At 43.3% G+C, this 25,484-nt stretch overlaps 1 protein-coding gene across 2 annotated transcripts in view; it reads left to right on the top strand.

Annotated features, from left to right (window-relative positions):
- The window catches only part of LOC112220348 (AT-rich interactive domain-containing protein 5A-like), a 41,434-nt gene that overhangs the window by 7,465 nt on the left and 8,485 nt on the right, over nt 1–25,484 (top strand). The window contains exon 2 of one of the 2 annotated variants that reach the window (XM_024382179.2): nt 2,361–2,520. The gene's annotated coding sequence lies outside the window, so the exon portion shown is untranslated. Of the gene's footprint in view, nt 1–2,360; nt 2,521–23,878; nt 24,737–25,484 lie in introns of those variants that run through there. The other variant, XM_024382178.2, reaches the window with a different exon arrangement.

Here is a 25,484-nt window from a genome sequence, read left to right as displayed (position 1 = left end):
CATATGCATTTCTTTGTGTCTTTGCCATGATGAGGGTGACAAAATGACTACCGTAATCAGAATGATGGGAAGTTTGAGCGCGCTCGATTTACATCACATTATGTGACGGTGCTCAGTTTTTTGGCGGCATGAATCTTGTGAAAGTGGGAAAAATCCATAAATTAGCCGCGTCATTGTATAAACCGCGAGGTTCAAAGCGTGGGAAAAAAGTAGCGGCTTATAGTCCGGAAATTACGGTATATATCAATGATGTCGCTCTTGCTGCTTGTTCTCTGATCCACCTCTACGCAGACGACACCATTCTGTATACATCTGGCCCTTCTTTGGCCACTGTGCTAACAAACCTCCAAACGAGCTTCAACGCCATACAACACTCCTTCTGTGGGCCTCGAACTGCTTTTAAATGCTAGTAAAACTAAGTGCATGCTCTTCAACCGATTGCTGCCCACACCCTCCCGCCCGACTAGCATCACTACTCTGGACGGTTCTGACCTAGAATATGTGGGCAACTACAAATACCTAGGTGTCTGGTTAGACTGTAAACTTTCCTTCCAGACTCAGATTAAGTATCTCCAATCCAAAATTAAATGCAGAATCGGCTACCTATTTCACAACAAAGCCTCCTTCACTCATGCCGCCAAACATACCTTCGTAAAGCTGACTATACTACAGATCCTTGACTTCGGCGATGTCATTTACAAAATAGCCCCCAACACTCTACTCAGCAAACTTGATGTAGTCTATCACAGTGCCATCCGTTTTATCACCAAAGCCCCATATACTACCCACCTCGACCTCTATGCTCTCGTTGGCTGGCTCTCACTACATATCCGTCGCCAAACCCACTGGCTCCAGGTCATCTATAAGTCTTTACTAGGTGAAGCCCCGCCTTATTTCAGCTCACTGGTCACCATAGCAAAACACCCACCCTTAGCACGCGCTCCAGCAGGTATATTGCACTGGTCATCCCCAAAGCCAACACTTCCTTTGGCTGCCTTTCTTTCCAGTTCTCTGCTGCCAATGACTGGAACGGATTGCAAAAATCTCTGAAGCTGGAGTCTTATATCTTCCTCTCTAACTTTAAGCATCAGCTGTCAGAGCAGCTTACCGATCAATGTACCTGTACACAGCCAATCTGTAAATAAACACCGACTACCTCATCCCCATATTATTAATTACCCTCTTTCTCTTTTGCACCCCAGTATCTCTACTTGCACATCATCTGCACATATATCACTCCAGTATTAATGCTAAATTGTAATTATTTTCACCTCTATTGCCTATTTATTGCCTTCCTCCCTACTCTTCTACATTTGCACACACTGTACATAGATCTTTCTATTTTTCTTTTCTTTTGTGTTATTGACTGTACGTTGTTTATGTGTAACTCTGTGTTGTTGTTTTTGACATTCATTTTCATATTCCATCTATCGTCATTACCACCATTGTGGCTGACAAAACCTATTGTCCCAATGTCAATGTATTGCATGTTAATGTTCAGAGGCCGGTTCTCCATAGTGAGAGGACAAATTCATTTTGTCTGCTGCCTTAAGATTCACAATGGGCGTGAGGTGTCATAAAACCCCCCCATCTCCATACCTCTCGATCTTTTTCCCTCTGGTGGGTGTGAGAGATCTCTATGTAAGATTGTGGTCCATGGTAACCTGACCCAAGCAGGCCAGTCATGACAACATCAATGATTCTAGTATATAATTGGTTGAAGTATATAATTGGATCTAGCAGGAGTAAAGTTGTCGGAATCAGTTTTTTCGCTTCAGATATGCAGTGTCATGCAATGTGCTGCCTGTGTGGTGCAGTTACAACCCTCAACATAGAGAGTGGAGCAGATTGGGGCATGACAGCACAGTACATGCTTTACTGCCATAGTTCATCTGTTGGCATCGGTCCCGGTTGATTTACCTGAACATACTGTAGGATCAGCTTTGGACATCTGATTTTGGCTTGGGTGCCAGTTCTTGTACAACTGATATCAAACCTTTATGAATAAAGATACCATGAGCCCACAGGTGTAGTGACACGGTACACCTGAGGCAGTCAGTGACAGTGTATAGTAGAAGATAAACTGGTTTAGCACTATATCTGATGTTCTGAGTGATTTATTAGATATTTTGTCAGTGTTGCATTGAAAACGATGGCACTATAAGCTCTAACCTCTGATTTACAATCTGTCTGCCCTTAGGAACAAGCAACATGTGGTTTAATTTACTCTGAATAATATGATCTCTTCTCCTCCCGTCCTCCTTTTCTTTTTTCTGTCCTTACCACTCTTTTCATCCCTGACTCAACTCATGAAACCGCCACTCTCTCCTTTCCCGTTGTCCTCTCTCTTTCATACACAGGAAAAGATGAAGCAGAGCAGTCTCTAAATCACAGTGACATCACACTGTAGAGCTGTAGAACACCTTGACCAGGGGTGCTGAAGAAAATGACTGCTGACATCTCCATCCCTCCAGATGGTCATATGGCATCTTGGAAGCCGTAGCTACGTAGAGTTAATAGGTAATAGATTTTCACAATGCACTGTCTAATCTCGTCATCCAATCAGTATTAATCTGTATGGTTTTAAATCACACTATATTAGAGAGGTAATTTGAATTTACTATATTAGTTTTGCTATTCAAGTGCCTATCCTAATTCTGTGGTCTGCCTTGCCTCTGCCCCGTGAGTACTACTGGCCAGCCTGCTACTGTATGTGAGGCTAGTGGTGCAGACTAGAGCACCCAAGTTTTGTTTATCTCTTGTCTTTTCTTGTTTGTCGGCCAGTGCAATGTATTCACTATAATTCAGGTATTCCTTTTCTTATTTGATTCTAAATACTGCAAAACTATGTTTGAAACAAAGCTGAAGTTATACATATTGAAATTATGCATAATATGGTAAACAATATTATAGTATCCGATTTCAATAAATAAAGTTTATTGAAATACTAAAATTATGTCTTGTGCTAATATTAAAATAATATTTCCTTTCAAAATGTCATGTTATTGTCTTCTTCTGAGCTCTTCTGCAAGCATGTCGCGAGCTCAAACTGAGTTTTAGAATGATTAGAAGTCTATCTCTCTTTCAAATAAACATCTGATTTCAAGCTAACACATAATGTTCTGAGAACCATATGTTTCTCAGAGCGTGGTGAGAGCGTGGTTGTCCTATAGTTATTTTGCATACAACCTTTCCACTACATTCTGGGAATGGTGCAGTATTTAAACTCAGCCAAAAAAGAAATGCCCCTTTTTCAGAACCCTAACTTCACCAAAAGAAAGATGCCAAGGAACCCTGCTCATCTGCGTGAACGTGCCTTAGGCATGCTACAAGGAGGCATGAGGACTGCAGATGTGGCCAGGGCAATAAATTGCAATGTCTGTACTGTGAGACGTCTAAGACAGCGCTACAGGGAGACAGGACAGGCAGCTGGTCATCCTCGCAGTGGCAGACCACGTGTAACAACACCTGCATAGGATCGGTACATCCGAACATCACACCTGCTGGACAGGTACAGGATGGCAACAACAACTGCCCGAGTTACACCAGGAACGCACAATCCCTCCATCAGTGCTCAGAATAGGCTGAGAGAGGCTGGACTGAGGGCTTATAGGCCTGTTGTAAGGCAGGTCCTCACCAGACATCACAGGCAACAACGTCGCCTATGGGCACAAACCCACCGTCGCTGGACCAGATAGGACTGGCAAAAAGTGCTCTTCACTGACGAGTCGTGGGTTTGTCTCACCAGGGGTGATGGTCGGATTCGCGTTTATCGTCGAAGGAATGAGCGTTACACCGAGACCTGTACTCTGGAGCCACCACCCATACTGCTCGTTCTGTGCATGATTTCCTGCAAGACAGGAATGTCAGTGTTCTGCCATGGCCAGCGAAGAGCCCGGATCTCAATCCCATTGAGCACGTCTGGGACCTGTTGGATTGGAGGTTGAGGGCTAGGGCCATTCACCCCAGAAATGTCTGGGAACTTGCAGGTGCCTTGGTGGAAGAGTGGGGTAAAATCTCACAGCAAGAACTGGCAAATCTGGTGCAGTCCATGAGGAGGAGATGCACTGCAGTACTTAATGCAGCTGGTGGCCACACCAGATACTGACTGTTTCTTTTGATTTTGACCCCCCCCCCTTTGTTCAGGGCCAAATTATTTAATTTATGTTAGTCACGTCTGTGGAACTTGTTCAGTTTATGTCTCAGTTGTTGAATCTTGTTATGCTTATACAAATTTTCACACATGTTAATTTTCTGAAAATAAACGCAGTTGACAGTTTGAGGACGTTTCTTTTTTTGCCGAGTTTAGTTGCTTGACTTTGGAACATTCTCAGCACATTTAAGGAACATGACAAAATAATGTTATTTTCTTGGTATTTTATGACTTTAACAGAATATTTCCTAAAAGTTCAAACATGGTTACATTTAATTACATTTTTGGTAATGTTTCCTGGAATGATCTCCAACTGGTTTGACATTGGAAATGTACTAAAATAGTTCAGAGATCATTAAGAAACTATGTTCATCTGTGGGAATTTTAGTACTTTAGCGTAACAGTTCCTGCAGGTTTCCTTATGGTTCTATTTAAAGTCATGTTCTCTGAACATTAAGAAAACTTTCCATAAAAACCACAAGAAAACATTAATGTTCAAAGAACATTCTAAGAATGTTATTTAAAAACATATACATTGCGTTCTCAGCATCAACAAAACTCTATCTTCTATCTTGTTAAGTGTGTTCAGAGTTGCATTCAGTACATTTTTACGTTCTGGAACGTTCAATTGAACGGAACGGTGCTGTACTGAACAACCAGTTTAAAAACTGGGAGGGGTTGTGGGTTCGACTATTTACTCTCAGATTTTGAAAATGATAATTAGCATCAAAGTAGACATCATGCAAGACTAAAAAATCCCTGCACGTTATCTCTAGCTGACACCTTTGCTAACCGGTATTGTGTCAATTTAAAAGACACAATACAGTTCACAGAATTGTCCATTTAAAGTAATGTAGGCAATTTATTCATTACTAAATTTAGCTACCATTAGATAGTTAATCCAGAGATGCTTACCTTTGCCTTGATTCGGCAATCTCGTCTAGATCATCATGAAATGTTTAGTTCTTTATGATAGCTACATTAACAGCTAATTAGCATTTCATTTGGGGGGGGTAAATACAGGCGAATATATAGATAAAAGTCACCATGACCTAGAGAGATTTACACGGTTATCAAAACTTCACGTCAGGGTAAGCCTACACAAAACCCAGCCCTTATTTTAAGTTTTTCTAAAATACCCCATGGGAGAAATTAATGATGGAAATGGTTCCCATAGTTTTTCCTTGTTTGACCGCTAGGTTTTATGGGTATTATGCCTCATACTGCGGTACTCTATGGCAGGGTTGCGAATCTAGTTGATGAACCATGCTCTATGGGGTCTGTTTTGAATAGAGTAATATGGCATGCTACCTCCGTCCCGGTGGCGCAGTGGACTAATTCCCTGGCCAGAAAACAGAAAAACATAGGTTTGAATCTCAATGATTCCATGCCACAAAAAAAAAAGTGTTTGTAGGATTAATGTCACGACTCCCGCCGAAGTTGGCCCGCCCACCTGTCCGGGCGGTGCTCGGCGGTCGTCGTCACTGGCCTACTAGCCGCCACCGATCCCTTTTCCCTTTTCTGTTAGTTTTGTAGGAAGTTTTAACCTATAACACACCTCGTTTATCCTCCTCAGGACTTTAAATGACCCCACACACAGCGGACCCAGCTTCCGGCAGGGGAGGCGGAGGGACAGGTTTCGGGTCGAGAGCCAGACCCGGTCCCCCAGTGCGAACATGGGGGCCTCACTGTGGTGCTGGTCAGCGCTCTTCTTCAGCCGTTCCCCAGCTACTCCCAGCCGCACGGCCTACTACCCTCCACCGATCCCTTTTCCCTTTTCTGTTAGTGCGTTGCACCTGTTTCCGATTTGTGTTTCTTGACTTCAAATCAAATCAAATTTTATTTGTCACATACACATGGTTAGCAGATGTTAATGCGAGTGTAGCGAAATGCTTGTGCTTCTAGTTCCGACAGTGCAGTAATAACCAACAAGTAATCTAACTAACAATTCCAAAACTACTGTCTTATACACAGTGTAAGGGGATAAAGAATATGTACATAAGGATATATGAATGAGTGATGGTACAGAGCAGCATAGGCAAGATACAGTAGATGGTATCGAGTACAGTATATACATATGAGATGAGTATGTAAACAAAGTGGCATAGTTAAAGTGGCTAGTGATACATGTATTACATAAGGATGCAGTCGATGATATAGAGTACAGTATATACGTATGCATATGAGATGAATAATGTAGGGTAAGTAACATTATATAAGGTAGCATTGTTTAAAGTGGCTAGTGATATATTTACATAATTTCCCATCAGTTCCCATTATTAAAGTGGCTGGAGTTGAGTCAGTGTCAGTGTCAGTGTGTTGGCAGCAGCCACTCAATGTTAGTGGTGGCTGTTTAACAGTCTGATGGCCTTGAGATAGAAGCTGTTTTTCAGTCTCTCGGTCCCAGCTTTGATGCACCTGTACTGACCTCGCCTTCTGGATGATAGCGGGGTGAACAGGCAGTGGCTCGGGTGGTTGATGTCCTTGATGATCTTTATGGCCTTCCTGTAACATCGGGTGGTGTAGGTGTCCTGGAGGGCAGGTAGTTTGCCCCCGGTGATGCGTTGTGCAGACCTCACTACCCTCTGGAGAGCCTTACGGTTGAGGGCGGAGCAGTTGCCGTACCAGGCGGTGATACAGCCCGCCAGGATGCTCTCGATTGTGCATCTGTAGAAGTTTGTGAGTGCTTTTGGTGACAAGCCGAATTTCTTCAGCCTCCTGAGGTTGAAGAGGCGCTGCTGCGCCTTCTTCACGATGCTGTCTGTGTGAGTGGACCAATTCAGTTTGTCTGTGATGTGTATGCCGAGGAACTTAAAACTTGTTTCCCAAATTACGATTGTGGAACCCGCCCTTTGTTGTGCGGGATTATTTTTGTGTTTACATTTGTGTCATAGGTGTTGTTGTGCTCCGGACTGTGTTTACCCTGTGTTTGGGTTGATCAGCGTTTGCGCCCTGTGTTTTGGTTATTCCCATTTTCGGTGCCGGAATAAAGTGCACTTTTCCCCTGGAACTGTCTGCTCTCTGCACCTGATTCCTACCTACACACCTAGTCAGCCGTGACAATTAATGCATCACCAAATTCATTTCCATGTGTTCTATTGTGGTTGGAGTTTAAAACAGTTAACCCAAACTAGGTTAGAAGTGTTATTAACAGTCTTGAGACATTCAGTGAAAGTTAAGGAAATAACCTATCATTTCTGTTATCACTACGTTAATAAAACCTCCCAGGAAACTTTCAGAGAACCATAGTAAAACGTTTTCAGAAACTCCCTGCAACCTAACAATGACCATTCCCAGAATAGGTCAAATGTTCACTTCTGTTCTTAGAACATTTGAAAAACATTATGTTTCATCAGTCAGGAAACTGTTCCCAGAACCAATGGAAAACTATTATTATTATTATTGATTTATTTTTCACCTTTAAGTTCTCATTTACAACTGCGACCTGACCAAGATAAAGCAAAGCAGTGCGACAAAAACAACAACACAGAGTTACACATGGGATAAACAAACATACAGTCAATAACACAATAGAAAATCTGTATACAGTGTGTGCAAATAAAGTAAGGAGGTAAGGCAATGAATAGGCCAGAGTGGCAAAGTAATTACAATTCAGCAATTAACACTGGAGTGATAGATGTGCAGATGAGGATGTGCAAGTAGAAATACTGGTGTGCAAAAGAGCAAACAAAAACAAATATGGGGATGAGGTAGGTAGTTGATTGGATGGGCTATTTACAGATGGGATGTGTACAGCTGCAGCGATCGGTAAGCTGCTCTGACAGCCGATGCTTGAAGTTAGTGAGGGAGATATAAGTCTCCAACTTTAGTTATTTTTGCAATTCGTTCCAGTCATTGACAGCAGGGAACTGGAAGTAAAGGCTGCCAAAGGAGGTGTTGGCATTGGGGATGACCAGTGAAATATACCTGCTGGAGCGTGTGCTATGGGTGGGTTTTGCTATGGTGACCAGTGAGCTGAGATAAGGTGAAGATTTATCTAGCAAAGACTTATAGATGACCTGGAGCCAGTGGGTTTGGCGACGAATATGTAGCGAGGACAAGCCAACGAGAGCATATAGGTCACAATGGTGGGTAGTATATGGGGCTTTGGTGACAAAACGGATGGCACTGTGATAGACTGCATCCAATTTGCTGAGTAGAGTGTTGGAGGTTATTTTGTAAATGACATTGCCGAAATCAAGGATCGGCAGGATAGTCAGTTTTACTAGGGTATGTTTGGCAGCATGACTGAAGGAGGCTTTGTTGCGAAATAGGAAGCTGTTTCTTGATTTAATTTTGGATTGGAGATGCTTAATATGAGTCTGGAAGGAGAGTTTACAGTCTAACCAGACACCTAGGTATTTATAGTTGTCCACATATTCTAAGTCAGAACCTTCCAGAGTTGTGATGCTAGGCCTGCGGCCGGGTGCGGGCAGCGACAGTTTGAAGAGCATGCATTTAGTTTTACTTGCATTTAAGAGCAGTTGGAGGCCACGGAAGGAGTGTTGTATGGCGTTGAAGCTCGTTTGGAAGTTTGTTAACACAGTGTCCAAAGAAGGGCCAGATGTATACAGAGTGGTGTCATCTGCATAGAGGTGGATCAGAGAATCAACAGCAGCAAGAGCGACATCATTGATATATTCAGGGAGAAGAGTCGGCCCGAGAATTGAACCCTGTGGCACCCCCATAGAGATCGCCAGAGGTCTGGACAACAGGCCCTCCGATTTGACACACTGAACACTATCTGAGATGTAGTTAGTGAACCAGGCGAGGCAGTCATTCGAGAAACAAAGGCTGTTTAGTCTGCCGATATGAATACGGTGATTGACAGAGTCAAAAGCTTTGGCTAGGTCGATGAAGACGGCTGCACAGTACTGTATGTTCCCACATCTTCCAAGGAACTAAATGTGCTAGCTGTGTCATTTAATAATATCATATCCACAGTAGCCAGTTTTGCCAAGTCTCCAATCTCTCAAGATTTAACATTTCAGAAATGTCAAGGAAAACAGAAAATTGCAAACTGAACAGCCGAATCCAGACAGCCAACAGAGCTATTGTTTTTTGCTTTCGTAAATTTTCTCCAACACTCTCACCAAAATAATATTTTCAATGAACATACAGTCCTTAGTGATGATTCCAAACATGCCATCTGTCTTTCGTCACTCCAAATCCAAATACTTCCTCCTTACGGTAAATTCAGAGGATGGGGAATAACTCAGAAATGTATAACTATCATAAATGGCGAAGATGATTGAGGAATGCTTGTTGTAGGTCTGAAACCCCTGGTAAAAACAAATATTTATATATACTATTAACGAAATACATACTGTATATTCTATATATACAGTATATACTATTTACAGTTGAAATTGGAAGTTTACATACACTTAGGTTGGAGTCATTAAAACTCGTTTTTCAACCACTCCACAAATTTCTTGTTAACAAACTACAGTTTTGGCAAGACAGTTAGGGCATCTACTTTGTGCATGACACAAAGAAGGGAAAAAAGGAAAAAAAACACCTGAAGGTACCACGTTCATCTGTACAAACAATAGTACTCAAGTATAAACACCATGGGACCACGCAGCCGTCATACCGCTCAGGAAGGAGACGTGTTCTGTCTCCTAGAGATGAACGTAGTTTGGTGCGAAAAGTGCAAATCAATCCCAGAACAACAGCAAAGGACCTTGTGAAGATTCTGGAGGAAACCGGTACAAAAGTATCTATATCCACAGCAAAACAAGTCCTATATCGACATAACCTGAAACCGCCATAAAAAAGCCAGACTACAGTTTGCAACTGCAAATGGTTACAAAGATCGTACTTTTTGGAGAAATATCCTCTTAGAAATGTTTCTGAGTCAAAGGTGAACAAGGTGATTAGCTCACTAAAGAACTCTAAAGCCAAAGATGTGTTTGGGCTGGACTCTACCTTTCTTAAAAATTACAAAGAGTCACCCATTGGCCCCATTACTAAGGTCACCAACACATCTTTTGGTCTTGGGGTGTTTCCAAAGGTATGGAAGTCGGCCATAATAACAGCCATCTTTAAATCGGGCGACCCTGCTGACGTCAGTAACTACAGGCCCATTAGTATAGTACCTGTGGTGTCAAAGGTTGCTGAAAAGTGTGTAGCAGAACAACTGATTGCCCACCTCAACAACAGCCCCTTCACATTACACTCCATGCAGTTTGGCTTCAGAGCGAAACACTCCACAGAAACGGCCAACTGCTTTCTTCTGGAAAATGTGAAGTCCAAGATGGACAAAGGGGGTGTTGTTGGGGCTGTGTTTCTGGTCCTAAGGAAGGCTTTTGATACTGTTAACCATGAGATTCTCATCACAAAATTGTCCAAGTTCAACTTTTCCCGATGCCTTGAGATGGATGAAATCATACCTTGAAGGCAGAACTCAGTGTTTCAGAGTGAGCAATGAGCTGTCGCCCACTCTTAGCTATGATGTGGGCGTGGCCCAAGGGTCAATACTGGGGCCCCTCCTGTTCAGCCTGTACATTAATGATCTGCCGTCTGTCTGTACTGGGTCTGAAGTTCAAATGTATGCAGATGAAAGTGATATATGTGCATGCAAAGAGCAAACAACAAGCTGCACAAGAACTCACTACTGTAATGGTCCAGGTTACAAAGTGGCTTAGTGACTCGTGTTTGCATCTCAATGTGAAAAAAACTGTTTGCATGTTCTTCACAAAGAGGGCAACAGATGCTACTGAACCAGATGTCTATGTGCCAGAGGAGAAGCTCCAGGTGGTATCTGATTTTAAGTACCTTGGCATCATACTTGATTCCAACCTCTCTTTTAAAAAGCATGTGAAAAAGGTCATTCAGATAACTCAATTCAACCAAGCTAATTTTCAATTTATACGAAATTGTTTGACTACAGAGGTAGCAAAACTGTACTTCAAATTTATGATACTCCCCCACTTAACATACTCCTTGACTAGTTGGGCCCAAGCTTGCTGTACAACATTAAAACCTATTCAGTCTGTCTACAAACAGGCTTTCAAAGTGCTTGATAGGAAGCTCAATAGCCATCATCACTGTTACATCCTCAGAAAGCATGAGCTCCTGAGTTGGGAAAATGTTGTGCAATAAACCGACGCATATCTTGTATTCAAGATCCTAAATGGCCTAGCTCCCCCTCCACTCAGTATTTTTGTTAAACAGAAAACCCAAACATATGGCAGCAGATCCACAAGGTCTGCCATGAGAGGTGACTGTATAGTTCTCTTATTAAGGAAAAGCACCTTTAGTAAATCCGCTTTCTCTGTGAGAGCTTCCCATGTCTGGAATACACTGCCATCAGACACACATAACTGCACCACCTATCACACTTTCACAAAATGTATGAAGACATGGCTAAAGGTCAATCAGCTTTGTGAAAATAATCCCTAGCTGTGTATTGCCGCTTTCCATGTTGTCTGTTGTCTGTAGCTTGTGGGGTGTGGAAACACTTTGTTGTTTTTATGAATTTTGTTTGCTGCTTTTTGTTCTATGTTGCTCTGTCTGTATGCTACGTCTTGCTTGTCCTATGTTGCTCTGTCTGTATGCTATGTCTTGCGTGTCTTATGTTGCTCTGCGTGTGCTCACTGCTCAATGATTGTCTATATTGTAATTGTTTTTTAATAACCTGCCCAGGGACTGCGGTTGAAAATTAGCCGGCTGGCTAAAACCGGCACTTTTACTGAAACGTTGATTAATGTGCACTGTCCCTGTAAAAATAAAATCAACTCAACCAAAATAGAACTGATTGGCCATAATGACCATCATTGTGTTTGGCGGAAAAAGGGGGAGGCTTGCAAGCCGAAGAACACCATCCCAACCGTGAAGCACGGGGCTGGCAGCATCATGTTGTGGGGATGCTTTGCTGCAGGAGGTACTGGTGCACTTCACAAAATAGATGGAATCATGAGGGAGGAAAATTACGTGGATATATTGAAGCAACATCTCAAGACATCAGTCAGGAAGTCGCAAATGGGTCTTCCAAATGAACAATGACCCCAAGCATACTTCAAAAGTTGTGGCAAAATGGCTTAAGGACAACAAATTCAAGCTATTGGAAAAAAGCCCTGACCTCAATCCTATAGAAAATTTGTGGGCAGAACTGGCAGCTCTACAGCAGAGTCTCACAACTCAATTGCTGGTTGAAAACTGTTTGTAATTTGAAGATAATTGGCCCTCTTTCTGGGACTCACCCAACAAACAGGACCAAGCCTGGCCCGTTGAGGAGTGACGGACTCCATCCCAGCTGGAGGGGTGCTCTCATCTTATCTATGAGCATAGACAGGGCTCTAACTCCCTTAGCTCCACAATGAAATAGGGTACAGGCCAGGCAACAGGCTGTTAGCCAGCCTGACAGCTTAGTGGAGTCTGCCACTAGCACAGCCAGTGTAGTCAGCTCGGCTATCCCCACTGTGACCGTGTCTGTGCTTCGACCTAGGTTGGGCAAAACTAAACATGGCGGTATTCGCTTTAGCAATCTCACTAGAATAAAGACCTCATCCATTCCTGCCATTATTGAAAGAGATTGTGATAGCTCACATCTCAAAATAGGGCTACTTAATGTTAGATCCCTCACTTCAAAGGCAGTTATAATCAATGAACTAATCACTGATCAAAGTCTTGATGTGATTGGCCTGACTGAAACATAGCTTAAGCCTGACAAATTTATTGTGTTAAATGAGGCCTCACAACCTGGTTACACTAGTGACCATATCCCCCGCGCATCCCGCAAAGACGGAGGTGTTGCTAACATTTACGATAGCAAATTTCAATTTACAAAAAAAAACTGACATTTTCGTATTTTGAGCTTCTAGTCATGAAATCTATGCAGCCTACTCAATCACTTTTTATAGCTACTGTTTACAGGCCTCCTGGGCCATATACAGCGTTCCTCACTGAGTTCCCTGAATTCCTATTGGACCTTGTAGTCACAGCACATAATATTCACATTTCTAGTGACTTTAATATTCAGATGGAAAAGTCCACAGACCCACTCCAAAAGGGTTTCGGAGCCATCACCGACTCAGTGGGTTTTGTCCAACATGTCTCCGAACCTGCTCACTGTCGGACCTAGTCGGACCTAGTTTTGTCCTATGGAATAAATATTGTGGATCTTAATGTTTTTCCTCATAATCCTGGACTATCGGAACATCATTTTATTACATTTGCAATTGCAACAAATAATCTGCTCAGACCCCAACCAAGGAACATCAAAAGTCGTGATATAAATTCTCAGACAACCCAAAGATTCCTTGATGCCCTTCCAGACTCCCTCTGCCTTACCCAAGGACGTCAGGTTTAACCTCCCAAAAAATCAGTTAACCACCTAACTGAGGAACTCAATTTAACCTTGCGCAATACCCTAGATGCAGTTGCACCCCTAAAAACTAAAACCATTTGTTATAAGAAACTAGCTCCCTGGTATACAGAATATACCCGAGCTCTGAAGCAAGCTTCCAGAAAATTGGAATGGAAATGGCGCCACACCAAACTGAAAGTGTTCCGACTAGCTTGGAAAGACAGTACCGTGCAGTATCGAAGAGCCCTCAATGCTGCTCGATCATTCTATTTTTCCAACCTAATTGAGGAAAATAAGAACAATCCGAAATGTATTTTTGATAATGTCGCAAAGCTAACTAAAAAACAGCATTCCCCAAGAGAGGATGGCTTTCACTTCAGCAGTAATAAATTCATGAACTTCTTTGAGGAAAAGATCATGATCATTAGAAAGCAAAATATGGACTCCTCTTTAAACTGCGTATTCCTCCAAAGCTCAGTTGTCCTGAGTCTGCACAACTCTATCAGGATCTAGGATCAAGGGATACACTCAAGTGTTTTAATACTATATCTCTTGACACAACGATGAAAATAATCATGGCCTCGAAACATTCAAGCTGCATACTGGACCCTATTCCAACTAAACTACTGAAAGAGCTGCTTCCTGTGCTTGGCCCTCCTATGTTGAACATAATAAACGGCTCTCTATCCACCGGATGTGTACCAAACTCACTAAAACTGGCAGTAATAAAGCCTCTCTTGAAAAAGCCAAACCTTGACCCAGAAAACATAAAAAACTATCGGCCTATATCGGATCTTCCATTCCTCTCTAAATGTTTTGAAAAAGCTGTTGCGCAGCAACTCACTGCCTTCCTGAAGACAAACAATGTAAATGAAATGCTTGAGTCTGGTTTTAGACCCCATCATAGCACTGAGACTGTACTTGTGAAGGTGGTAAATTACCTTTTAATGGCATCGGACCGAGGCTCTACATCTGTCCTCGTGCTCCTAGACCTTAGTGCTGCTTTTGATACCATCGATCACCACATTCTTTTGGAGAGATTGGAAACGCGGACAAGTTCTGGCCTGGTTTAGATCTTATCTGTCGGAAAGATATCAGTTTGTCTCTGTGAATGGTTTGTCCTCTGACAAATCAGCTGTAAATTTCGGTTTTCCTCAAGGTTCCCTTTTAGGACCACGATTGTTTTCACTATATATTTTACTTCTTGGGGGTGTCATTTAAAAACATAATCTTAACTTTCACTGCTATGCGGATGACACACAGCTGTACATTTCAATGAAACATGGCGTAGCCCCAAAATTGCCCTCGTTGGAAGCCTGTGTTTCAGACATAAGGAAGTGGATGGCTGCATATTTTCTACTTTTAAACTTGGACAAAACAGAGATGTTTGTTCTAGGTCCCAAGAAACTGACAATGAATCTGACAATGAATCTTGATGGTTGTACAGTCGTCTCAAATAAAACTGTGAAGGACCTCGGCGTTACTCTGGACATTTCAAGGACAACTTTTTTCCATCTGCGTAACATTGCAAAGATTAAGACATTTTCTGTCCAAAATTAATGCAGAAAAATGTATCCATGCTTTTGTTACTTCTAGGTTAGACTACTGCAATGCTCTACTTTCCAGCTACCCGGATAAAGCACTAAATAAACTTCAGTTAGTGCTAAATACGGCTGCTAGAATCCTGACTAGAACCAGAAAATGTGATCATATTACTCCAGTGCTAGCCTCCCTACACTGGCTTCCTGTTAAGGCAAGGGCTGATTTCAAGGTTAACCTACAAAGCATTACATGGGCTTGCTCCTACCTATCTTTCCGATTTGGTCCTGCCATACATACCTACACGTATGCTACGGTCACAAGACACAGGCCTCCTAATTGTCCCTAGAATTTCTAAGCAAACAGCTGGAGGCAGGGCTTTCTCCTATACAGCTCCATTTTTATGGAATGGTCTGCCGACCCATGTGAGAGACGCAGACTCGGTCTCAACCTTTAAGTCTTTATTGAAGACTCATCTCTTCAGTAGGTCCTATGATTGAGTGTAGTCTGGCCCAGGAGTGTGAAGGTGAACGGAAAGGCACTGGAGCAACGAACCGCCCTTGCTGTCTCTGCCTAGCCGGTTCCCCTCCTCTCCACTGGGATTCTCTGCCTCTAACCCTATTACAGGGGCCGAGTCACTGGCTTACTGGTTCTCTTCCATGCCGTCCCTAGGAGGGGTGCGTCACTTGAGTGGGTTGAGTCACTGACGTGGTCTTCCTGTCTGGGTTGGCGCCCCCCTTGGGTTGTGCCGTGGCGGAGATCTTTGTGGGCTATACTCTGCCTTGTCTCAGGATGGTAAGTTGGTGGTTGAAGATATCCCTCTAGTGGTGTGGGGGCTGTACTTTGGTAAAGTGGGTGGGGTTATATCCTGCCTGTTTGGCCCTGTCCGGGGGTATCATCGGATGGGGCCACAGTGTCTCCTGACCCCTCCTGTCTCAGCCTCCAGTATTTATGCTGCAGTAGTTTGTGTCGGGGGGCTAGGGTCAGTCTGTTATATCTGGAGTATTTCAAATCAAATCAAATTTATCTGTCACATACACATGGTTAGCAGATGTTAATGCGAGTGTAGCGAAATGCTTGTGCTTCTAGTTCCGACAATGCAGTAATAACCAACGAGTAATCTAACTAACAATTCCAAAACTACTACCTTATACACACAAGTGTAAAGGGATAAAGAATATGTACATAAAGATATATGAATGAGTGATGGTACAGAACGACATAGGCATGATGCAGTAGATGGTATCGAGTACAGTATATACATATGAGATGAGTGATGTAGGGTATGTAAACAAAGTGGCATAGTTTAAAGTGGCTAGTGATACATGTATTACATAAAGATGAAGTAGATGATAGAGTACAGTATATACGTATACATATGAGATGAATAATGTAGGGTATGTAAACATTATATTAAGTAGCATTGTTTAAAGTGGCTAGTGATGTATTTTTCATAAATTTCCATCAATTCCCATTATTAAAGTGGCTGGAGTTGAGTCAGTGTGTTGGCAGCAGCCACTCAATGTTAGTGGTGGCTGTTTAACAGTCTGATGGCCTTGAGATAGAAGCTGTTTTTCAGTCTCTCGGTCCCAGCTTTGATGCACCTGTACTGACCTTGCCTTCTGGATGATAGCGGGGTGAACAGGCAGTGGCTTGGGTGGTTGTTGTCCTTGATGATCTTTATGGCCTTCCTGTGACATTGGGTGAGGTAGGTGTCCTGGAGGGCAGGTAGTTTGCCCTCGGTGATGCGTTGTGCAGACCTCACTACCCTCTGGAGAGCCTTACAGTTGTGGGCGGAGCAGTTGCCGTACCAGGCGGTGATACAGCCCGACAGGATGCTCTCGATTGTGCATCTGTAGAGGTTTGTAAGTGTTTTTGGTGACAAGCCAAATTTCTTCAGCCTCCTGAGGTTGAAGAGGCGCTGCTGCGCCTTCTTCATGATGCTGTCTGTGTGGGTGGACCAATTCAGTTTGTCTGGGATGTGTACGCCGAGGAACTTAAAACTTACTACCCTCTCCACTACTGTCCCATCGATGTGGATAGGGGGGTGCTCCCTCTGCTGTTTCCTGAAGTCTACAATCATCTCCTTAGTTTTGTTGACGTTGAGTGTGAGGATATTTTCCTGACACCACACTCCGAGGGCCCTCACCTCCTCCCTGTAGGCCGTCTCGTCATTGTTGGTAATCAAGCCTACCACTGTAGTGTCGTCCGCAAACTTGATGATTGAGTTGGAGGCGTGCGTGGCCACGCAGTCGTGGGTGAACAGGGAGTACAGGAGAGGGCTCAGAACGCACCCTTGTGGGGCCCCAGTGTTGAGGATCAGCGGGGTGGAGATGTTGTTACCTACCCTCACCACCTGGGGGCGGCCCGTCAGGAAGTCCCGTACCCAGTTGCACAGGGCGGGGTCGAGACCCAGGGTCTGTGTGAACTTAAGTATGCTCTCTCTAATTCTTTCTCTCTTTCTCTCTCGGGGGACCTGAGCCCTAGGACCATTCCTCAGGACTACCTGGCATGATGACTCCTTGCTGTCCCCAGTCCACCTGGCCGTGCTGCTGCTCCAGTTTCAACTGTTCTGCCTGCGGCTATGGAACCCTGACCTGTTCACCGGACGTGCTACCTGTCACAGACCTGCTGTTTTCAACTCTCTAGAGACAGCAGGAGCGGTAGAGATACTCTCAATGATCGGCTATGAAAAGCTGACCTGTTGCACCCTCGACAACTACTGTGATTATTATTATTTGACCATGCTGGTCATTTATGAACATTTGAACATCTTGGCCATGTTCTGTTATAATCTCCACCCGGCACAGCCAGAAGAGGAATGGCCACCCCTCATAGCCTGGTTCCTCTCTAGGTTTCTTCCTAGGTTTTTGCCTTTCTAGGGAGTTTTTCCTAGCCACCGTGCTTCTACACCTGCATAGCTTGCTGTTAGGGGTTTAGGCTGGGTTTCTGTACAGCATTTTGAGATATCAGCTGATGTAAGAAGAGCTATATAAATACATTTGATTTGATTTGATTTGATTTTTACATTTAGCCATGGTCGGCCTGTTGTCAAACGGGAGGCAACTGCATCCTTTTGGTTGACGGCTGTTTATATATCACTCATATCTACTGTATATAGACTAGTAGAAACAGATACGTCAAATACATTGGTTTATTGACATTGAGTTTAAGTAACTAGGTGGTAAATAAATACCAGCTAAAATATGAACAAGGAAGTCTTGGCCGGAAAAGCAATCATAGGGAAATACTGTACAGTATATATTTTTTTTCTCAGCCAACATACCACATGCTGCCTTTAGACTACAATATTAGGGTAACCCGAGGTCATTCAAATTGAAATGATTTCCAGTAAGATAGATGATAGAACATCGAATCAAATCAAACACATTTATCCATGAGAAGTTTAAAGCAAATTCATTATGTAGATCAGGGGTGAGAAAACTAAATTAATTAACTCCGGAACCACACCTGTGTGGGAGCACCTGCTTTATACTTGTAATATGCTTTACAGTGAATTCAGAAAGTATTCAGTCCCCTTTACTTTTCCCACATTTTGTTACGTTACAGCCTTATTATAAAATTGGTTAAATGTTGTTTTTTCCCCTCATCAATATACACACAATAACCCATAATGACAAAGCAAAGAAAGGTTTTAGGACATTTTTGCAAATGTATTCAAATTAAAAAACTTATATCACATTTACCTACATTTTCAGACCCTTTACTTAGTACTTTGTTCAACCACCTTTGGCAACGATTATAGCCTCGAGTCTTCTTGAGTGTGGCACACCTGTATTTGGGGGTTTCTCCCATTCTTCTCTGCAGATCCTCTCAAGCTCTGTCAGGTTTGATGGGGAGCGTAGCTGCACAGCTATTTTCAGGTCTCTCCAGAGATGTTTGATTGGGATCAAGTCGGGGTGTCTGTCTGGGCCACTCAAGGAAATTCAGAGACTTGGTCCAAAGCCACACCTGCGTTGTTTTGGCAGTGTCCTTCCTGTTGGAAGGTGAACATTTGACCCCAGTCTGAGGTCCTAAGCGCTCTGGAGCAGGTTGTCATCAAGAATCTCGCTGTACTTTGCTCTGTTAATCTGTCCCTCGATCCTGACTAGTCTCCCAGTCCCTACCCATAAATCCCACAGCATGATGCTGCCACCACCATGCTTCACCGTAGGAATGGTATTTGCCAGGTGATGAGCAGTGCCTGGTTTCCTCCAGATGGGAAGCTTGGCATTCAGGCCAAAGTTCAATCTAGATTTCATCAGACCAGAGAATCCTGTTTCTCATGGTCTGAGAATGCTTTAGGTGCCTTTTGGCAAACTCCAAGTGGGCTGTCATGTACCTTTTACTGAAGAGTGGCTTCCGTCTGGCCACTACCATAAAGGCCTGATTGGTGGAGTGTTGCAGAGATGGCTGTCTTTTTGGATGGTTCTTCCATCTCCTCAGAGGAACTCTGGAGCTCTGTCAGAGTGACCATCGGGTTCTTGATCACCTCGCTGACCAAGGCCCTTCTCCCTGATTTCTCAGTTTGGCCGGGCGGCCAGCTCTACAAAGAGGTGGTTTCAAACTTCTTCCATTTGAGACTGATGGAGGCCGCTGTGTTCTTAGGGACCTTCAATGCTGCATACATTTTTGGGCACCCTTCCCCAGATCTGTGCCTCGACACAATCCTGTCTCAGAGCTCTATGGACAATTCCTTTGACCTCATGGCTTGGTCTTTGCTCTGACATGCACTGTCAACTGTGGGACCTTATGTGGGACCTTATATCGACAAGACTGTAACTACAAATTGGATACCACGAAATTGGGAGAAAAAGGGGTAAAACATTTTTTATAAAAAGATAGATAGCTCTGTGCCTTTGCAAATCATGTTCAATCAATTGATTTTAGCACAGGTGGACTCCAAACAAGTTGTAGAAACATCTCAAGGATGATCAATGGAAACAGGATGCACCTGAGCTCAATTTCAAGTTTCATATCAAAGGGTCTGAATACTTATGTAAATAAGGTTTTTATGTTTTTTATTTTTTATAAATTTGAAAACATTTCTTAAAACCTGTTTTTGCTTTGTCATTTTTGGCTATTATGTGTAAATTGATGAGGACCCAGTCTAAGGTCCTAGGTGCTCTAGAGCAGGTTTTCATCATGGATCTCTCTGGCGCCGGAGAAGATGGCAGATGTTTTACACGCCCCCAACCGATTGTGTTTTTTTGTTCACTTATTTGAGTTCTTTGTAACTTATTTTTTACTTATTTTGTACATGATGTTGCCGTTACCGTCTCTTGTGACCGAAAATAACTTCTAGACATCAGGACTGCGATTACTCACCACGGACTAGCAGAATCATCTTTTTCCTTTCACGACTCTGACGAGCCCGACGCGAGGGATATGCTTGCTTCCTTGGCAAGCTGCCTTCTGAGAATCCGTAGGTGATCGAATAAACCCCCACTTCCCTCCATTCTACTAGCAAACATGCAATCTTTGGACAATAAAATTGATGAGTCTGGACCACCTATACTACACACACAGAGACATATACAAAGCTCTCTCTCGCCGTCCATTTGGCAAATCTGACCATAATTCTATCCTCCTGATTCCTGCTTACAAGCAAAAATTAAAGCAGGAAACACCAGTGACTTGATCAATAAAAAGTGGTCAGAGGAAGCAGATGCTAAGCTACATAAATGTTTTGCTTGCAGAGACTGGAATATGTTCCGGGATTCCTCCGATGGCATTGAGGAGTACACCACATCAGTCACTGGCTTCATCAATAAGTGCATTGATGACGTCATCCCCACAGTGACCGTACGTAGATACCCCAACCAGAAGCCACACTGAGCTAAACCATCAAACAGGCAAGGTGTCAATACAGGACTAAGATCGAATCGTACTACACTGCTTCTGATGCTCGTCGAATGTAACAGGGCCTGCCAACCATTACAGACTACAAGGGAAAGCACAGCCAAGAGCTGCCAAGTGACACAAGCCTACCAGACGAGCTAAACTACTTCTATGCTCGCTTCGAGGAAAATAACACTAAAACATGCATGAGAGCACCAGCTGATATGGAAGACAGTGTGATCACACACTCCGCAGGCGATGTAAGACCTTTAAACAGGTCAACATTCACAAGGCCACAGGGCCAGATGGATTACCAGGACGTGTACTGTGTGCATGCACTGACCAATTGGCAAGTGTCTTCACTGACATTATCAACCTCTCCCTGTCCGAGTCTGTTATACCAACATGTTTTAAGCAGAACACCATAGTCCCTGTGCCGAAGAACAATAAGGTAACCTGCCTAAACGACTACCTGTAGCACTCACGTCTGTAGCCATGAAGTGCTTTGAAAGGCTGGTCATTGCTTACATCAACACCATTATCCAGAAACCCTAGACTCACTCCAATTTGCATACCGCCCCAACAGATCCACAGATGATGCAATCTCAATTGCACTCCACACTGCCCTTTCCCACATGGACAAAAGGGACACCTATGTGAGAATGCTATTCACTGGCTACAGCTCAGCGTTTAACACCATAGTGCCCTCCAAGCTCATCAATAAGCTAAGGAGCCTGGGACTAAACACCTCCCTCTACAACTGGAAGGTCTGCCCCCAGGTGGTAAAGGTAGGTAACAATACATCAGCTACGCTGATCCTCAACACAGGGGCTCTTCAGGGGTGTGTGCTCAGTCCCCTCCTGTACTCCCTGTTCACTCATGACTGCATGGCCAGACACCATCATTCAATTTGCCGATGACACAACAGTGGTAGGCCTGATCACCGACAATGACGAGACAGCCTGTAGGGAGGAGGTCGGAGACCTGGCAGTGTGGTGCCAGGACAACAACCTCTCCCTCAACGTGATCAAGACAAAGGAAATTAATGTGGACTACAGGAAAAAGAGGACCGATCACGCCCCCATTCTCATCGATGGGGCTGCAGTGGAGCAGGTTGAGAGCTTCAAGTTCCTTGGTGTCCACAAACTAACATGGTCCAAGCACCAACAAACTAACATGGTCCAAGTAAACTAACAAACTAACATGGACCAAGCACACCAAGACAGTCGTGAAGAGGGCACAACAAAACCTATTCCCCCTCAGGAGACTGAAAAGATTTGTCATGGGTCCTCAGATCCTTAAAAGGTCCTACAGCTGCACCATCGAGAGCATCCTGGTTGCATCACTGCCTGGTATGGCGACTGCAAGGCAGGGTAGTGCGTACGGCCCAGTACATCACTGGGCCGTGTCATCTATGCATAGTCACTTTAATAACTCTAACTACATGTCCATACTGCCTCAAATAACCGGTGCCCCCGCACATTGACTCTGTATCGGTACCCCCCCCTGTATAAATTCTTGCTATTGTTATTTCACTTCTGCTCTTTAATTACTTGTTACATTTATCTCTTATTCTTATCTGCATTTTTTGAAACTGCATTGTTGGTTAGGGGCTCGTAAGTAAGCATTTCACTGTTGTATTCGGTGCATGTGACTAATACAATTTCATTTGATTGCTCATCTTTCCCTCGAGCCTGACCTAGTATCCAAGTTCCTGCCACTGATAAACATTCCTGTTTTGTATTTAATACATTTTAGAATAAGGCTGTTACATAACAAAATGTGGAAGGGGTCTGAACGATTTCTGAATGCGCCGTATTTAGTTATTAAGAGATCTCTTAATAATAATTCTCAGGATAGCACATTAGTATAGCACATAGGATAGCACATAGTAGTCAGTGACAAATATAAAACCCTGGAAGGGATACCAAAGAATAGTTTCAGATCAACTCTCCAGTACGAGGTACTGCCCAGCCTATTGTTTTATTCTTATAGTGGATATAACGTTCAAGATTGTTTCAAAGTTACAAATTCAACTATTTTCCACAAGGTTTTTCTTTGTTGAAAACTGGTTACAATGATGACTTAATCTTGTGGTGGAAATTTCACCCTCAAAACAACAGTTTCCGTTGATGACTTTTTTCAAATCCCGTGTATTTTCCATGTAGATTCCACATCACAATACTTTGACAAATTACGTTGAAACAATGTTTATTCAACCAGTTTGTGCCCAGTGGGTTGCTTCTATGGGCATAAGGCCACATACACTGTATATACAAAATAATGTGGACACCACTTCAAATTAGTGAATTCGGCTATTTCAGCCACACACAGCCATGCAATCTCCATAGACAAACACTGGCAGTAGAACGACCTTACTGAGGAGCTCAGTGACTTTCAACGTGGCATCGTCATAGGTTGCCACCTTTCCAACAAGTCAGTTCGTCAAATTTCTGCCCTGCTAGATCTGCCCCAGTCAACTGTAAGTTCAGTTATTGGAAGTGGAAATGTCTAGGAGCAACAACGGCTCAGCCACAAAGTGGTAGGCCACACAAGCTCACAGAACAGGACCGCTGAGTGTCTGTCCTCGGTTGCAACACTCACTATCAAGTTCCAAACTGCCTCTGGAAGCAACGTTAGCACAAGAATTGTTCGTCGGATGGAGTGGTGTAAAGCTCGCCGCCGTTGGACTCTGGAGCAGTGGTACTCTGGAGTGATGAATCACCCTTCACCATCTAGCAGTTCGACAGATGAATCTGGGTTTGGCAGATGCCAGGAGAACGCTACCTGCCCCAATGCATAGTGCCAACTGTAAAATTTGGTGGAGGAGGAACAATGGTCTGGAGCTGGTTTACATGGTTCGGGCTAGGCCCCTTAGTACCAATGAAGGGAAATCTTAATGCTAGAGCATACAATGACATTCTAGACGATTCTGTGCTTCCAACTTTGTGGCAACAGTTTGGGGAAGGCCCTTTTCCCTTTTCTTTTTTCAGCATGCCAATGCCCCCATGCACATAGCAAGGTCTATACAGAAATGTTTTGTCGAGATCGGTGTGGAATAACTTGACTGGCCTGCACAGAGCCCTTACCTCAACCTCATTTGAACACTTTTGGGATTCATTGGATTGCCGACTGCAAGCCAGGACTAATTGCCCAACATCAGTGCCCAACCTCACTAATGCTCTTGTGGTTGAATGAAAGCAAGACCCCGCAGCGATGTTCCACCATCTAGTGGAAAGCCTTTCCAGAAGAGTGGAGGCTGTTATAGAAGCAAAGAGGGTACCGCCTCCATATTAATGCCCATGATTTTGGAATGAAATGGTTAGCCAAGCAGGTGTCCACATACTTTTGGTCATGTAGTGTACTTCCCTCAAAGATGTTTACATTCCACAAATTATCAATGTACGCATCAACACAAGAGACAGGCATTGACAAAAAATTATTATTGACAACAAGTAAAAGTATGCATGAGTGAATGTCTGTTGTTACCAATAACGAACAAAATTATTTCTATATTCTGGCTAATTATGTGGACTATTCTGATGCCACGCCTTTGGCACGCTGCCACGAGCAGGTTGGACTGGTCCGACTTCCATCTCCCAGCAGGAAGCACTCTGGGTATAAACCTCCCTGAGAGCGTTGGACCGAAATGTTATTCAGGTGCCATAACAGGTGTGTTTTAGTATTTATGTGTGACAGGGAGAGGTGACAATACTGTCTTGACTGTGGAGAGCGGGAGGAGACATACAGAGACAGGAGCTGAGTCTGTATTGTAGCTACCTCTCTGGAGATATAAACTCTGATCTATAGAGCCTGTGGATTCGCTGTAGCCTGGTGCAGAGGCCTGAGACTGAGACCCATCCATCTCCATTCTGTCTCTGAAATCACAGGTGAGCAGCACCACTAAATACTTGTGTTACTTTCTTACGGCTTGGTTGATGGTTCTGATATCATCTTGGTTTCTTCCCAATCCACAAGTCTTTATAGGTGAGAGGAGGCACTGATGTGGTTAAATCTTGGAGCCACTAATACAACTCTTGGTACTGATGGTATTTCCAAACCACTGTATATGCCATATTGTTGTCTGATTCAGAGTCAAATTTCCATTAAATGTCATACAATTATTCAATACAGGGGATAAAAAGGGTATGGTATTCAATTGAGATTTGACATTTTTTGCCTTTAAAGTTTGAAGTTGTTCTTGTCACGTACACTTGTACAGCCTTTATTGCTTGCTCTTTCCCAACAATGCAGTAGTACATATTAGTAGTATTATAAAAATGTTTTATAAAAATGTCCAGTGGACCAAAAACACTAGAAAAAATGTATAATAAAAACATAATGAACTAAGTAAGCTATATACAGGGACCATTCCAGGGTCAGTGCCCATGTATAGGCGTAAGGTGACAAGGCATCAGGATATATTATAAACAGAGTAGCAGCAGTCTATTTGATGATTGTGTGTGCATGTGTAGAATCAGTATGAATGTGTTTGTGTTATGTGTGTGTGAGCAAATTAAGTATGCGTATGTGTGCATGCGTGTGTCAGTGTGAGTGTGTGTGAGTGAGTGTGTAGAGTGTGCATAAAGTCAGTGCAAAGATACCAATAAAATAGAAGGGTCAATGCATACAGTCCAT

Source organism: Oncorhynchus tshawytscha, linkage group LG20, assembly GCF_018296145.1.
Source record: "Oncorhynchus tshawytscha isolate Ot180627B linkage group LG20, Otsh_v2.0, whole genome shotgun sequence".
In the NCBI taxonomy this organism is placed as follows: Eukaryota; Metazoa; Chordata; class Actinopteri; order Salmoniformes; family Salmonidae; genus Oncorhynchus; species Oncorhynchus tshawytscha.
The sequence above is the reverse complement of the archived record's forward strand: the minus strand, read 5'-3'. Positions and strand labels throughout refer to the sequence as shown.